The 18,339-nt window shown below is 35.6% G+C and overlaps 1 protein-coding gene across 1 annotated transcript in view; it reads right to left on the bottom strand.

The window, feature by feature from the left end:
- The window catches only part of Scn7a (sodium voltage-gated channel alpha subunit 7), an 83,194-nt gene extending 75,044 nt beyond the window's left edge, over positions 1-8,150 (bottom strand). Inside the window, exon 1 of the mRNA XM_076865422.2 lies at positions 7,867-8,150. The gene's annotated coding sequence lies outside the window, so the exon portion shown is untranslated. The remainder of the gene's footprint in view (positions 1-7,866) is intronic.
- Between the last annotated feature and the right edge of the window lie 10,189 nt (positions 8,151-18,339).

The raw sequence follows: 18,339 nt of genomic DNA, 5'->3' as shown, positions 1-18,339 counted from the left end.
TCTCTCTCTCTCTCTCTCTCTCTCACACACACACACACACACACACACACACACACACATCTAGCTAATGAATTTCAAGAAAAATCAGGCTAGCAGACAAGAATGTAAATCATAAAGCAAGGTAAGTTAAGAATAAAGAAAACTGAAACAAAAAATTAGGGCAGTTGATCCCTAGACTAAGGATAATATCCTAAAATCCAATTTCAAGAGGACATAGAATAGCAAATAAGGAGAAAACAACTTCTCACATAGTTTTCAAGGTATTTTGAAACAATTGTACACTAGCATCAGACATGAACAGTGTACCAAGCCTACTGCACTAATGACATTCAAATAACTGATTGTTTTTTTTTAATAATAGTAAGACTGATGAAATAAGTTAACTTGGGACTAAATGTAGCATTTACATAAGTGAAAGATATAAAGGAAATGCAATCATTACATAGAATCTATATTGTTCATAATGTAGGAATCATACCTTATGACAAATTTGGTCATTTAGTAACCAATTTAAATCAACTATTTTGGGATGGAGCTAATTCATTGCATTTAGTATTATGGTTTGTAATTCACTTTTCCAACATTGCACAGTGACTCACAGCTAAATTCTCTGAGGCAAAACCTTTTGTCCTTAAAGCACTCTTGACTAGAATTCCTTTTCCCCACAGGGATTAGATCTCAAATGATATTAAATGCAATGCTCTACTTTTTTTCTTTTACGGGAGGCTTCAAAAATATACTCATTGACTTCTAGGAAGTAGAAGCCTGTGAGGAAATATGACTGAAGATAATGAAATTCTGAAGGGTATGGATAGAATTAACATAATCAATAATTTTAATAGTAAAACTCTATAGAGGGATAATGCAGATTCATCTCAATGGATATGACCTTCTGAAGATTGGTCCATGGAGGTAACAGGCACCCTCATACAGTTCATGTAAGAGTGCAATTTGGTGGGTTTCTTCTTCTTAAGGGAAATTTGTCAATACTTTCTTAGCTTCATGTACCCTGACCCAACAATTAAACTGCCTTATGAAAATTTTTTCAGAACTTGGAGAAGTCATATCTGTAAGTATGTTTATTACAACACACTTTTAGCTCAACAGAGAGAAACAAAGTGCACAGGATAAAGGATTAATGCAATTAACACTCGGATGTTGCTATCATAGACTACTAGTCAGTAATAAAAAGGAGACATAGATACATCTGTGCTCATATGGAAAGATTTACAAACCAATTATTAAGTGAAAAATGTAAAATTGAGAAAAATGTAAAGTTGTTTCTGGGTAAATTTTAAAAACTATTTTATTTTATTTTTTTGGTACCTAGGGGTGCTTTACCACTGAGCTACATTTGCAGTCCTTTTTATTTATTTATTTTTATTTTGAGACAGGGGCTCAGTAAGTTGCTGAGGACCTTGCTAAATTGTTGGACTTCAACTTGTGGTGTTCCTGTCTCAGCCTCCCAAGTTGCTGGGATTACAGGCATGCACCATTATTTCGGGCAAAACTATTTATTTTTAAATTGACAATATTGTATGCTTTTATTGTGTATAACATGATGTTTTAAAATATATATACACGGTAGAACTAGTAACAAATGCATTAACTCAAATAGCTATTTTTGTAGTGATAGCATGCAATATCCACACTCTTACTTTTTTCAAGAAGTCATTAACTATAGTCAGCTTGTTGTCCAGTAGATGTCTTGAAATTTATTCCTGTCTAACTGCAGTACTTTGTGCCTAGTATTTTCTGCTCTTGAAGTAAATAAACTGTTATATTTTTGGAAAGAGACTAAACAGTTGTAGGGAATTCTGCTGCTTCCCAGTTAATATTTCCATACTGCTTGGACACAACTCAAAATGCAAATGTATTTTCAAAGTCTAGAAATGAAAAGTTTGCACCCTGAAGTTTTGAAAAAAAAAAGACAGTTTGACTTAAATGGCACTGATTCACTTGGAATTTTGCATCCGTATGAACAAGTGTTCTTTAAATTTCCCCTCATCCTCTCTCAGCTTGGCTTTCTGCTTTTGGAAAGCATTATTTTTCCACTTGCATTGATTACTTCCATTCTGGCTTTGACCATCTAATACTGAGTGTTTTACCTGTCCTTGGTAGACAGATTATCTGGCCTGAGTTAGATGACTTTTGCCACTTTGTCCCTGGATCTAGAATCTGCCTGCAGCTATGTCTGGGTCTCAGGTCAAGACATTTTGGCTGCAGGTCTTATTCTTCAATTAATGATTAGAATCCACTCATTTTGAACTCAACTCCTTCACTCTGAAAATTTCAGCCAACTCATTCCTAGAATATGTTATTTTGAGGAATAAAATTGGAAATAATCAACCTTCTCAAAAACAAGTATAGATTATCAGCTTTAAAGTTTGTATTTGCCCTTTAGTTGATAAATTGTAATTGTATATATTTATGAGGTACAGTGTTGCATTTGATATATGCATACTTTGTTAAATAACTGAATTAAACTGATTAATTATATTATTTCTTTGTGTGAAAATACTTAAAACATTGTTTTAGCAATTCTGAAACATACACTACATTATTGTTAACTATAGTTCTCATGCTGTCCAAATCAGTAAAATGTTCCTCCTGCCTAACTGAAACTGTACATTTTGATTACATCATTTCCTCTTTCCCCATCCATTTCCCCACCCCATTTTCTGGGCACCACTATTCTATTCCCTAACTATGAATTTAACTATTTTAGATTATACTTATAAATGAGATCATGTAGCACAGTAGGCCCTCTGTTGCCATGGGTTTGCAACTGTAGATTCAACTAACAATGGATCAAAACCATTTAGATCATAGACATAAATGCTAATAAGACTTAGCAAATATTGACATAGTTAAGTGAAATATGCTGGATGAGGATCATACCCCAGATCTCAGCAATTGAGGTCTCAGTGCCCTAGAAAACAACATCAGCTTTGTAGATTTTTACTTTGTAGACTTTTACTTTGAACTGTGTGCCATCCTGACAGCAGAACATCTGTTTACCAATGTCCTTGCTTTGTATTGATTAAATAAAGAAACTATTTCACAGTCTTTAAAAAAAATTTTTTTTGGAGAAAACCTGCATCTGTGTTGAGCATGAACAGACAATTTCTTATCATTATTTCCTAAACAATAAAACGTGACAGCTATTTACACACATTTGCATTGTATTAAATATTATAAATAACTTTAGAGATGATTTAAAGTATATGGGAGGATATACATAAATTATATGCAAATAGTACATTATTTTATATAAGACTTGAGAATCTGCAGATTTTGGCATCCACAGGGGATCTAAGAACCCACTGCCTAAATACCAAGGAGTAGCTACATTTTTTTCTATGCCTGACAAATTTCATTTAGCAAAAAGTCATCTATGTTTTTCATTTATGTTGCAAAAATAGTGTATGTTCAAAAGAATGGATATCCATATGTTTAGGATATATCTGTACTACCATGTTTATTATAGCATTATTTATAATAGCCAACATATGGAAGGAACACAAATGTCCATCAAGGACGATTGCATAAAGAAAATGTGATATACGTATACAATTGGCATACTACCCAGTCTTAAAAAAGAACAAAAGTCTGTCATGTGCATTGCCATTTTGTTTTTAACAATATCAATCCAGAATTTCCTCTGGATTAAAAAACAACAACAACAAAAAGGGAAATAGTTCAATAAACAAATGAGTACCAGTAAACATTCAAAGGTGCAAGTCCCATCTTTTCCCAAATACAAAAATTGCCTTTTGAAGACTGAATCCCCCTGCCCCAAAGCTTCATAAATTTAGATTCTAATGAAGCTTTATTAAAATAACCAGGAGCTGAGGTCTTTGCTGATGTCTCTTTTCCAGGGAGGAGGACTGCAGTCACACACATTCCAATTCCAATGGGCATTGTCAACGTTCACTAGAAGACTAGACATAAGACAAACTCCTGAGAACAGAACCTGATCTCAAATTCAATTACGAAACAGAGTCCAAGGAAAGCTCAGTGGAAGTTTGAGGGTTTGGAGACATAGCATAGGTAAAGTCTCTGTGGAGGATGAGTCTCCCCAGGGTGAACTCTGATGACTAGGCAGACAAAGGAGGCAGGGAAGAGTTCCAGGAACAAGAAGGAAAGCTGCTCTGGTTTAAAACATGTTCATTTAAACTTCCCTATGAAAGCAGCATGGTTCTGTAGAAGGATCTTCTGCTTCTACAGATGTGAGGAAAATGTCCATTTTGTGCTTGTCCAGTCTACCAAAACAAGCATGCTGGGAATAAGCCAGAATCTTTTTAGAACCATTCCTATGGCCCTACTCAGTCAGACCCTTGACCAGAAGAATCTGGCCAGAGGCCATTTAAGAGCTCAAAAGGGAGGAATGTACTCTTGTCTTTGCTAGAGTAATACAAAGGAGATCCTGTTATGAATACAACTTGTTTACTCACTAGGAACCCTGAGACCTTCTGGTCTACAGTTTTAGATGCCACTGGATCTACGAAATTCTTTTTTTGTTTATTTGTTCCTTTAAATTCCAGATTTGGCACATTTACTAGAACCCTAGAGGCCTGTTGGAACTAAATACCTCTGCTCCTGATAACTATGAAATAGTATGTTTTTCTTATCTCCCCTACCCACAAAAGCTACTCTAGATTTTCAAATGTGGAAACAAACATAATATAGGTCCATGTCCTTTTCAAATAGGAGAGCAATTAGAGATGAGTTTTGAAATGTACTGAAGTAAGCATGAGTTAGTTTTTATTTCATTATAAGTTCGACAAAAATATATATATTAAAATATAGAAGGAAATATATATATGTATGTATATATATATATATATATATATATATATATATATATATATATATCTCCTTCCCTAGGGCTCAAGGGCCTAGGGCAGAAAGTAAATTTGGATGAGAGCCAAAGTTCTAGCTTGTAATCAGGTGCTTAGACCATGAAGGCTCTGGAAGAACTTGGAGAGTAAGAGACTGGTGGACTAGAAGGCTCACCCTAACATTTAAAGCAGAAGGGATGGAATATTTCACTGAGCACAGTATATTCAACCAGGGACTATGGCCCCTAGACCCCTATCATCTGAGGTTCTAGTTTAAAATCTGATATCCTTTCCTCATCCTAATCTCAGACATTCAATTTACAATTTTCTTTCTGGGACCCTCCCTTCAGCTTTTCTACCAAGGTCTTTGAGCTGTCCACAGAGTTAGCTATTCTCAGCCAGCTTCAGGTTGAGTCAGTTAAGTTAGAAATACTTTGAAGACAATAGGGTTATCTATTTTCTAGGATATAAGGTTGGAGTACAGCAAAATGGAGACTGGTTTATTTAAAAAAAAGCATTTTAAATAAATGTATGGAAACCAGGATCTTAAATGAGATGTGTCCCAGATAAAAAATATCTTCACAAATGCACAGATGAAAACATTCCCTCAAAGGTTCACTCTTTGTATGTCGCAGAGATGAGACCTCAAAGCCCATGCTAACACAAAAGTAGAGAACCAAGTCAGGGAAAAATGAGATCTGTTTCTACGATTGAGTCACATATGATGACAGGTAACAGTGCACTCCTGGTAGCCAGTGGCAGTAGGTAAGGTTTACAAATGTCCTTCTCAACTGACCAATACTGAGAGTGGCTAGCGGAAATAATTAGAATCAGATTCTAATTATTCTATTTCAAAAATTATTCTATTTCAAAAAATAGAATCAGATTTGCTGAAATTAAGAAAGTCTATATTACACTAATCCTTGCATCATAAGCTTTCAAGAATCTCAGGTGGTAGGTAGAGAGTTGCAGATCTGTCTCTGAGTACCCTGGTTGCAAGATACATGTCATGTATGAGGTGTATCCGGATGCTTCTTCCCTAAATAGGAGATTGAACAAAATACCATTGTTTTAATTTCTAGTATGCTTAGATTTGCAATCATCCTACTTAGGTAAAATCGTAAGCATGTGTATCAACTATCCTACCAAATTCTTTACCATATAACATTTTGGGAACAGAATGACCAGTTTCTAACAATTTCATTCTTCCAGGTCTTCAATGGAGACCAATATGTAGCAATGGGTTTCAGGGTCTGAACTTGTCCTCTGGGACCAGTTAGCCCCTTTACCAGAGCCTGTGTCCAATTTCAGATCTTTCTCCTATCACTTAAACATATCCACAGAGGAATAGGGGGCTCATAATACCTCTCACTTGAGTGCAAAATTTTAATGAGTTCTCCAGTCAAGAGTATTTATGCCTAAACACTGATTTATTAATTTATGGACCAAACAAAGATAGCAATATCCAATATACTTGATGATTTCATTCCTAGGAAGCAACATCACATACTTAAAATATAATTTTAAACTAAAAATAGAATGAGGGTAAAGCATATTTATAGAATATTTAAAGGTATGTAAGAATGATTGCCTAACCAAAGCACACCCTTTTGCAAGAAAGAAGGCTTACAGTTTGGAACATGCTTATAACTGTACAAGTGGCAAGTGACAGTTTTTGAGTTTCACTTCCTCTAGTCATTCAAGAGAGAGCAATTGAAAAACCTTTTCTTTTCATATTGTACTAGACTTTGAGAATTGGAATGATGAAGTTGATAAAAACATAAAATAGTTCCCTATATAAGCAACAGTGTTATATAAAATTTTACTTTCATAAAACTCTTCATGTAACTGCTGTCAATTAGTTCTTAACAGAACTTTTTGATTTTTAATTTATAAATCAAGAAAATAAACCTTAATCAAGCTCAGTAATTTGTTTCTTTTGTACAAAAATAGAGATCAAGATTTGTAATTCAAAATCCCAAAGATTTCCTTATTGAATTTACAGTTCTATTGTTAATTAGACAACTTCATGAAATTACTCCTTGTAGGTAATATCTTCCTTACCTGTAAAGGCAGCAGCTGGATTATTGTACTTTAACTGGGGCTAGTCTTAGCAGGTACAGGGCCTGTAACTCTGTTTATTAGATGGCCCAGTTTCCTTCTAAATTTACCATAAAACATTCTCTTGAATGATTTCTTGGGTGAGAGGAAATCCTTTTGTGTTCCACAAAAAGGAACACCCAAATTTCCTCCTATTTCAAAATATTTTCCTGGCCAATATCCAAACTTCAGTCCAACATTTCCAGGAATGAAGGTGGTCCATCAGTGGATAATTCCACATGGATTCAGCATCCATTCTGCTTTGACCAGTGTCCCAAGTGCTGGAGGTAGCCCATAACCAGAGTCACTTCTGGTTACAGTGTACATCAACTCTCTTCCCACAAAAAGTAAAACCTCCAAAGGTATGCATCTTCCTGATGTAAACAATGCAAAAGCGAAGAAACAAACACAACACAAATCAAAAACATGCTGTTGAACAAAACAAAACCAAAATGCCCAGTTGTTTAAGCATTTTCAATCACATTTATGCCTCTACTTTTATACTGATGTTTTTCTTCTGTGGAAAATAACAATCTTGAACTTACTAAGATACATAGAACAAGGAGACTGGATTCCTTAGAAGTATTGCATTCCATTTCTACTATCATGGTGTCATGTAATATAAAAGCCATTGCCATAGAAGGTGTCTAGAAATTGTACACTAATAGTACCTTGGTTTCAGAAGGTTACCTGTTGGGAAGAGATAACTAACCACACATACAATGCAGAGCAAGCACCCACAGACCACTAGTGCTCTTGGAGTCCCTGGCTCTCTTAATTCATGGCCAAAATCTTGATCTCAGTTTTGTTGGAGACCCCACGCATTGTATGGAGTAGGCAGCCGGGTGGGTGGGAAAATCTGGCAGCAGATACAGCTATCACCATCTTCAGACTGGACACCATAGCAAGAAAAATCACTTACTTGCGACCCAGGGACAGGTCTCCACCAGCACCCGTGGGAACCCTGTGAAGCAAGGTTCCCTGGAGGCCTTTCCTTCTCTTGGGTTTGTGTCTTCACCAATCTCTGGTCTCCTCAGCTCTGGTTGCTTAGGAGGTGTTGCTAGCCTGGCGTCTGTCCTCACTAGCTGCTGCCCCTTCGGGCCAGGATGGCTCAGCAGTAAACCGGCCCCATTGAATTGCTAGCTAGAAACCAAATCAACCTGGGCGGCTCCCCAGCCACTGATCCAGAGACCCCTCCTGCCCAGATGCCCAGTGCAGCCGCGCCTGCCGGCAGCTGCTTGGAAGCTGTTTTTGTCTCCTTCCCACTCCTCCTCCCCTCTCTTGGCCACGCCACTCTCTCCCCCGCCCTCATCCCCAGGCCAGTGCGCGACTTCAGAATCCAGATCGGGCGTGGGCGGGGTGATATTGACAGAGATTGGCTGCAGAGGCAATAGCAGCAGCAGCTGTAGCGTTTGCGCCAGCTGCTGGGGAGGGAGGTAGCAGAGGAGAGAGGACTGGGGGTAAGAGAGGGAGGGGGGCGACAACCTGCAGGGCATGATGGAATGGAGTGGCTGGAGAAAAGTCAGAGAGGAGAGGAAGAGCGGGACAGAGCTCAATTTTGTGTTTGGTGGGGGAAATGGGGAGGGAGAGGAGTAGGAGAGGAAGAGAGAAACTCAGGTTCATTTTTTTTAGTTGCTGTCCTCTCGCCTTGCCTAGCTGTCCAGATAGAGCATGCAAGGGTAATGGTCTCTCAGCTTCCCAATCTGCATATCCGGAGTCTATGATGTTGCTGTTGTGTGTATGTGTAGTGTAGCTCTTTGGGAAAGAGTTGCTGAAAACTACTATGATTTTCTTGCTGTATATGTCTTTCCACATCTGATGATTTGGAACACGAGGTACAGATGAAAACTAACTCATGGTGGAGAACACTGAGTTGCTGCAGTGAAGTTTGGAGGTAAAGGGCAGAAGTGTGTGTTGGACTTTATTTCCCAAAGGGAGTTTGAAAAATTTTACCACACCATAGAACAATCATTTATAACCCTATCTTGTCCAGACATCACATCATTTTCTACAAAATTTTTCGGTGTAGATCTCTGAATGATAAGCGCATTTAACCCCAATTTAACCCCCTACCATAATCATGTCTTAAGTGTGGCAATAATTATTTTGTAGTGTCAAACAATCACTGATTTATTTTCCATAGATAATGTATGCATTGCAAGCGTATCTTTCCTTTACTGAAGTGAAAATGCAAGTACATTTTCCAGTGCATGGAACTTTGTCTTAAAGCAACCTGACTTTCATTTACCCAGTAAAATTCTATGCATCTTTTAGTGTATTCAAACATAGCATAAACTTAAAAATAGTTGACTATCTGAAAACTTAAAATATTTGAAATAGATAAAAAGTATTGCTTTATACAATGTGCAGTGAACAGGCAACCGATTGCAAGATTTGTAAACCAGTATTATGAAAATGAGGCAAATAAAGGAAAACCAATGGTATTGAAATGTATGTTCTAAGCTGCACAAACTTTTTGTTGTTCTGGAATGAATATTTTGTCAACACTGTCAGATAATATTACTGGACCTGAAGTAGTTTTACAATGATGAAGTTCTTAATAGTGAGCTGTGGAGCCTCCCCCATTGAAATATGTGCTCCAGTTTTATTATCTTTTTCTTTTGATAACAATCATGTGACTTTATGGACATTCTTATTTATGGATTTTATGGTTGACAGTCTTGCCCTCCACTTGAACTCTTGCTATCCTTCTTAAGAACCGTATGATTCATTCATTTAGATGCAGTAGTGCTTGGGATGAACATCTAACAGTCAAATTTCTGATTTTGTCCGCCATAGATTGTCCTTTTCTTCACACCACCTCCACTCTTAATTCCCACACCCAGGCTGAACCTCATCATAGAAAAATTCCTTTGCTTTTCTCCATAGAATTTATCTGATATAAATTATCTGAAAACTTAAAATATTTGAAATAAATAAAAAGTATTGTTTTGTACAATGTGCATGCTACATGAAAGCTGGGAGGTGTTTATTTCCTACTGTGTCAAAGTATTTTAAATAGAGGTTGTAATTGAGTAGGTACCTAGTTAATTTTCTAAAGGAATGATCCAAGCATCACTTAATCCACTACATTATTTTTCTGGAATAAAGTGGTGATTCGCCACACAGCACATGTAACATGAAAGACATGAGAATTGTTTGCTGTTGTGATTTCATTCTGCTTAATATGCTGCACAAACATACGTTGATGCTGCTATATTGTATAGGTATGACAATTTCCAACATGCTCCAGAAACTTCATACAAAGCACAGACTTGCCTGAAAAGAAATGGTGAAAATCAGGAAGTCCAAACTTGCATGTGAGGAATGCCAGGGGTCTCAGAATAAGCACTCAAGGTCAAAAAGCAGCTCTGTTTTTTTTTTTTTTTTCCTCATAGCCATTCTAACAGGTAAAAGGCAATAATATCCCATTGTGATATCAAACTGATAAATGATAAAAAGTGTTGGCATGGATGTGGAAAAAAGGGCACACTGTTGGTGGGAATGAGTATGTTTTGAAAAGAGTATGGAAATTTCTCAAAAAAAAAACCCCTAAAAATAGTATTAACTTGTGATCTAACATTCTTACTTTGGTACATAGACAAAGCAACTGAAATTGGTATGTCAAAGGGATATCTACGCTCTTGTGTTCATTTTGGCATTATTCACAGTGGTTAAGAAATTAGAACAAATTCATTAACAGATTAATGGGTAGAAAAAAATGTGGTACACATAACCAGTGGAATACTATGCAGTCTTAACAAAGAAATTTTGTCATTCACAATAGTGTGGATGGAACTGGAGAAAATATGCTAAATGAAATTAGCTAGGTACAGATAGATGAATACTACATGGTCAATTTTAACTGTGGAAGCCAAAAAAAAAAAAAAAAAAAATCAATCTCACAGAAACAAAGTTGAAAGGTGGTTACCAAAGGTTAAAGCCATGGAGGGGATGGAAAAGGAAGATGTGGATGAAAGAGTAAAACATTTCAGTTAGATTGGAAGAAGAAGGTTTACTCACCTATTGCACTCCCCAGTGACCCAGTTATTAAAAGTGTATTGCAGATTGCAAAATTGCTGCAACAAATTTTTTAATGCTCTTACCACAAAAAAAAAAAAAAAAACAAGTTGGTGAGTTGATGGATATGCTAATTAGCTGGGTTAAGTCTTTTTACAATGTGTGCATATCACAATGCACCCCCAAAACAGGCCCAGTTATTATTTGTCAGTTAAAAAAAAACAAAATACAAAAATTAGGAAGCTAGGTTTTCTATTTGTATTTAGAAGGTGGATGCTCTAGAGCCACATGTTTGTCCTTATCAAGAGAAAGCTGCTCTGTCAAGCTATCCTCAATCAGCCATCTCCCCAGGAGCCTTATTCTCCTTTCTGCCTCCTTAAACCGGGCTGTTTATTCAGACCTCAAAGCTGTTGGTGTGAGAAGTATAGGGGATGATTTCTTAGTCTGCATTGTGGAATAATAAAAAAAAAAAAAAATAGAAACTGGTTTTTGATTGTTGTCAAAATACAGGGCTATGTCTTTTGAAGGATGAATAAAATATAAACATATTTTAGAAACTGGTTGTCCTGAGCATTTGAATTTCATGATAATTTTTTAAAATACATTTTTTTATGGTGCTAAGGATAACATCCAGGGCCTTGCACATGTTAGGCAAGTGCTCTTCGCTAAGCTACATAACTTAGTTTAGGATTTTCTCATTCTTAAGACTTCATATTTTCTTTGCAAGTACCCATTGATATTCCAAGTGTCATGCTAGCATTGCTGGAAAATATCTATGATCCCTTTTTGTCCCCCAGTTTTTACCACTCTTAAATACATATACAAGATGATGCTACAAAACCAGAATCAGTTCCCTATCACTATTTTTACGTGCATAAGAATACACATAAAAATTTACTTGTGGATCTATTGTGGTTTGAGTTCCTGGAATTGTGCCAAGAGAACCTTGTCACAGTCTTCAACTTTGTTCTAAGTCAGAATTATAAGAATTCGGACCTGGCAGTAGAAAAAGAAACAATTGTAAAGAGCTGTCTGAAAATCACAGAGGAACAAAATGAACAGCTTGTTTCTTAAGGATTCTCAGAAATGAAAGAACTGGTAATTGATGGTAAGAGCCACTTGAACTTCTCTATAAAAAAGAGTAGATAAGAACCCTTTTAGAACATTAATTATCAGCTGAAAAATTTCTAAACTGGTTCCAATTTCTCAGATCCTCTGAGATATACATGTAAACACATTGCCTCAGTTTGACATTACAAATATCTTCCAAGTATAGGCATAATCAATAAAACATGTTAGAAAAATGTAAACTAAATATTGGAAATCGGAAGAAAAAAATATGTTGAATTTCTCCTGGAAAAACACACTAATATAATATGAGTTGGACATTTTTCTGCTTGTATTTATTTTACTAATATTGCTTTGGCCCCAGGAATCTGACTACAAAAATCACAGACACATCAGGAGTTTATGTTCAAAATGTTCCTGACTATAATACATTGCATTTGCAATTTCATGTTCAACAATTATCTATCAAATAATTCCTAGCCAGGCTTGGCAGAGGCCCATAGCATTTTCATGTGGGAAAACTAAAAGAAAAACATATAATTATAAAATTGCAATTTGTTGTGATTTATCTGGGAGTCCTGTTGCTGTTTTTATGAAAGTATGAGAAACACTCGACATGTGCACATCCTGTTCAAAAGGCAGATTTGACTGCTGCTATAGAAAAAGGAAAAGAAAAAAAAAAGCAATGATTTAAACACAACAGAAATTTATTTCTGTATAACCTGGCAGTCCAGGTTTAAATAACCCAGAGCTAAGAAATGCCAAGAAGATGAGCTTGTTCAATCCTGTGAACTTGCCATCTGTAGTGAAGTACTATTTTTCCACATGATTTAGGATGTTTATCAGGCAATGGAAAAAGGGAATAGCAAAAATCAGATTTACTTTCTATATTCTTGAATTCATATCTTATTGGTTAGAACATAATATCATACACATCACTGGTTGGGAGAAAGCCTGGGGGAATGGCCAGCCCATTCTCATGCCTATTCAGTGAGCAAAAAATCAATGTTTCAACTAACGTAGGAAAAGGTAATGATACATTTTAGGGCATTACTAGCAATCTCTGTCATGTTGTGTCTGCATCTAAAGTTGCCCCTGCCAAAGACCAAATGAGAATAATGTTGTAACTTTTAATGCGTTAACAGCTTCCAAAAGCGTAATCAAATTCATCAGAAGACATTCTTCCCCACTCAGGTTAGAATTATCAGGAAGGAACTGATACTGAAGAACACCTAATTGAACAGCATAGCAACAGATTTTAGTCATTCCTTTAAATTCATCATGTTTCCCTCTTCCTCAATTTAAAATAAGTAATATATTCTCTAGAAAATTTGCAACATGGAGTCTTTGAAATCTAGAATATTAAACATAGAGGAGCATGAAGTAATAAATTTTTTCTCTGATATAGTGACCTACTCCACAGTGTAGACTCAGTGATACATTCTGATGTTCTAAAAAAAAAAGTTATTACAAGGTCATCTAGAATAAAGACTTGTAGCCCACAGGATTTGCATCTCTAACCCTTAAACATATGCAGAAATTCTCAGGGTCCAATTGGTTTCCTACTGATCACAAAAGAAAAAAATATCCCTGGGCATTTAAGGAGTGCCTTCTGCACAGCAGAAAGGAAGCTAAAAAAAAAAAAAAAAAACTATTGAAAGAAATAACTCAATAGAGGTAGAAACAGTGGGACACAGAAAGTAAATTTAAATAAAATCTAATGAAAGTAAGAAATAAGATATATAGAGACAAGTATTATATGATCTCACTTATATGTGAAATACACACACACACACACACACACACACACACACACACACACACATATATATATATATATATATATATATATATATATATATATATATAAAATATCGTGGATACCAAGGGCTGGGGTATGGGGAAATGGGAGACTTTTGCTCAAAGAATATAAAATTTCAGTCATAAGGTGCTATTGTCCAGCTGTGTTTTGTCCTCCAAAGGTTCAGGTATTCAGGCTTGGTCTCCAGGTAGAGTACTGAGAAATGGAAGATTTGGTAGTTGAGGACTAGTGGTAGGTAGTTAAGTTATAGGGGGCACTATCCTCAGAAGGGATTATGTCTATCTTCCAGGAATGGGTTAAGTCTCACATGACTAGTTATCATAAGAGCGGGTTGTTATAAAATGAGGTCATTTGAAACAAAAGAAAACAAAACAACAAAACTTGTTAACATCACTAAATAGACAGACAGATATCATGTTCCTCCTATTAAGAAGTAAGAGGCTAACAATACCAATTATGTGGTATTTTGTTAAATACACACAACCTCAATCTATTCTATGAAATAAGAATAATCTCATGCATTCTGGCTTAAGAAGTCAATAGGAACCATGAAATATCCAAAGAGGAAGCAAAACAAAAGGTTCCTGGGAGCTGGGAGTGGTATAGCTCAGTGGTCTATCACTTGCCTAGCATGGATGAGGCCCGGTATTGCAAAAGCAAACAAATTAAAATGTTCCCATTATCTTATAAATAGGGTTTCCACAAGGGAGAAGTGCAAAGAGGCATTCATTCACTAGTGATGGAAGAAGATGTGCCAGATGTGTAACAGTTTCTGAGATCATTCAAGTTCCAACTGCAGGTGAAGATACATGCATTTTACAGAAAAAAAAATTGAAAATGTGAAAATATCTAAATAAATGTTATTAAAATTAAGAAATTCTAGAAGTTCTCCAAATATTAACTTTCTTAAGAAAAGGAGAAATGTGTATTTATAAAGAAATATGATTATAGTACTCTCTGCCTTAGCAGAAGCAAAATTATGTATATGATGGAAGTAGATTTAATTAATATCATATTGTCACATTGGAAGGATATTCACATGTAAAAGAGAGGCAAAATGTTATTTTCATAGTATAAATACTATAGATGATTATCTAAAATTGATGAATCATGAGAAATCAGCATTCATGCATTATTTGTAAATTTGGTACGATATTGTAGATGAAATAAAATAAAATAACTTAAGGGGTTGATTATTGGAAGGAGAACTCAGGAAGATAAGAAAGTATTTTTTGCTTTTGATATTGGGGATTGAACCCAGGGGCACTTAACCACTGAGCCCCCTCTCCAGCCCTTTTAAAAATATATATTTTATTTAGGGACAGGGTCTCACTGAGTTGCTTAGGCTCTTGCTAAATTGCTGAATCTGGCTTTGAATTCATGATCCTCCTGCCTCAGCCTCCTGAGCTGTTGGGATTACAGGAATGTACCACCATGCCCAGCAGATAAGAAAGGTTTGATTATCTTATATGACCAGCTTGTTAAACTATGCTTATGTTTTACTTAATAAAACATAAAATAAATTAAAAATGAAGCTAATATATAATTTCCCAGGAAATTTTCATATCAATATGAAGATTTTAAAAAGTCCTAACTTTCAGGCTTGTAGTTGTTTTGCTTTATTTCTAATCTACCTGAAAAAAAAAAAAATAAACACAGAGTTGTTTATTTCACAAAATGACAATTTAAGGATGACTCTACAAAGAGATATCAAAAACCCCTAATCCTCTCACCATATCAGAAATGAGGGAAATTCCAGAAAACCACCAGATATTTAATTGGCTTTTGTCTTAAGTGAAATTACATTTGTAGCTATAGCTGAAAAATTTCTCTCCATCCTTCTTCCAAATTCCACTCCATAACCAGCAACATCCTCCAGACAGGTGGCAGACCCCATTTTGTCCCCTCCCCTGTGTTAGCAACTCTTTTCCAGAGGTGATTGCATCTCTTGCAGAAATAGAATAGTGCTCCTCCCTCATTACAGATGATGGAGGAAGAAATTCTGAGCAGATCAACCATCAACTCGAACTGACATACTCCAGGAGGAGCAATAGCATCTCAGTTTGCACAGCAAATATCGGCAGGGGTGAAAAGTTAATCATCTAAATTCATCATTCTGAAATGTTTATAAGCAGATAAGAAATCAGATTTTTCTTTTCAGCTTATTATAAAAAAGCCTAAGGAGTTAGCAGTCACTTAATCATGAGTCAGCTACTTCTCTGAAGATACTGCAAGCCATTTTGTCTCTTGTGTTAGTTTCCCTTCAACTATCCATTTTTCCTTTATAAAATCCTTGGGGAATCCTTTGCTATCTCCTATCATCACAGTTGTGGGCTTTTATATTGCTTATTGTAGCCAAGTTATTAATTGTGTAATTACTTGTTTAATTTCTATCTTCTTTCCAAAATGTAACACCCAAAAGGTCAGAGAAAGTCATTTTTCCTTCCCATGTCTCAGTGTCTTAGACACCCTTATGCATGGTTGTTAGTTTTGACTAATGGACTATAGGAGCTAAAATTATGAATTTTGGAGATCTAAGATAATTGCATATATTAACATAATTGCATATGTATATATATATATATATATATATATATATATATATATATATAACATAATAATGTAATTATGTCTAAAGTTATTGAGAATAAAGATGTAACTAATATAAGGTTTTTTGATGTTAATTACTTAAAATGTTATAGTTTATTATTATTGGAGTTTATTATAGGACAATCAGAGCAATAACAGAATAACAAAGTAATTTCCAAACATCTCATTTAGAGTAAAATCAACATGGACAGGTTTAAGGAAATAGTACTGCATTATAATTAAACAGGCTTCCTAGGAACTGTGACTGCTTACTGCAAAGTACAAGGAGGACTTTGGAGATGCTGGAGAAAGATGAAAAATAAATTATGCATCAGGAATAGCAAATAAAAGTAAGATTACCAACTGTACTAAATATTTTAAATCATTAAAGCTATACTGCATCAAAGTCTGTCTTTGCTGGTTCTGGTCTTTGTACAAGTAAATACATGTAAGAATATGAAAACAGTAATAAGCACAATCAGCTTCTAAGTGCTTAATTAATAAATGTTGATAAATTAGTTTATAATCTATTTACAAATATATCCAGCAAAAAAGGTAATGATATTTTACAAATGTGCTTTTCTATGTAGAGATCATATTTAGCAAAAATGTTTGGAGAAAGCTTGATTGAAGCTCTGTGAACAATGTTGCAGGATTTCTTGAACTGATTATTTAGTGCTGTCTCTCCATCCATCTGCCTTCCCTCCCTGTGATGGAAATGATTCTGGGCTAACTAACAAGACTGAGGCTTTTGTACTCTTTTCTAAGATTTTCTTCTCTCTCCTCCTGATTCCTTTTCATACCTGTGTCTGCTGGAACCTTGCTCAATTAGTTTTCATCTCTTTTTCTTTATTTTCAAGCCAGAATGATTTGTACTTATTGTCATAAGATTTGTGAACCAGGCTGAGGCTTCTCAATTAATCTAAAAGTAAAAGGTGCAGCAAACAAAATTCGGGTCTTTCAGTGGGTTCTGATAATCTCTTTCTTTTGTATACCACCTTCTTAGAAGAATATCTTAGCCCAGTATGGTGACAAACACCTATAATCCCTGGTGTTGGGGAGATTGAGGAAGGAGGATGGCAAGGTTGAGTCCACCCTGGGCAACACAGTGAGACCCCATGAGTTCTGCAGGGAGAATAGCTTGTATTTGAGGATTCTGCCTTCACCCATTCACTCTTTCAATCTATTTGGGAATTTGGGGTGTTAGGCTCTTTTTATTTTTCTACAACAAAATACTCTTGCTAGGTCATCAATAAGAGCATTTTGTATGAATAAAATACCTTACAAAGTGTACAGAGATAGTAGTTGATATCACCATAAAGAGCCATATTAGTTTTTCTCTTTTTTTCAGTTTTTATTTTCACAAAGATTTTGCAAAATTCACACTATGAAAATTTCAACTGGAAATGATTCTGTGCTAACTAAATGATATTATGTACAATCATAGCTTACAATTCAGCACCTCATTTTTCTTTTTTGGTACTGGCGATAAAACTCAGGGGCATACAATCACTGAGTCACGTTCCCAACCCTGTTTGTATGTTATTTAGAGACAGGGTTTCACTGAATTTCTTAGGCCTCCCGGAGTTGCTGAGGCTGGCTTTGAATTCCTGATCCTCCTGCCTCAGCCTCCTGAGCCACTGGGATTCAGTGCCTCATTTTTAAAAAGATATCTTTTCCCTGATGAAAAATCATGTCATCCTATTAAGATATTGAGAAGAGGGAGGTACTGTGTATAGTTAGGGAAGAATTTTCTCTAAATTCCAGAATACACTTCTGTTGTATTGTTTCCTTTTTGAAACTTTTTGTTTGTTGACACCATACTTTCCTGGTTCAATTCTCTGGCACATCTTCTGAAGAGATCTGTTTTTAATGTTGCTGTTTCTGTGGTTCAGT

This window comes from Callospermophilus lateralis, chromosome 9, assembly GCF_048772815.1.
Source record: "Callospermophilus lateralis isolate mCalLat2 chromosome 9, mCalLat2.hap1, whole genome shotgun sequence".
Classification (NCBI taxonomy): domain Eukaryota; kingdom Metazoa; phylum Chordata; class Mammalia; order Rodentia; family Sciuridae; genus Callospermophilus; species Callospermophilus lateralis.
This window is presented reverse-complemented; position numbering and strand designations above follow the sequence as displayed.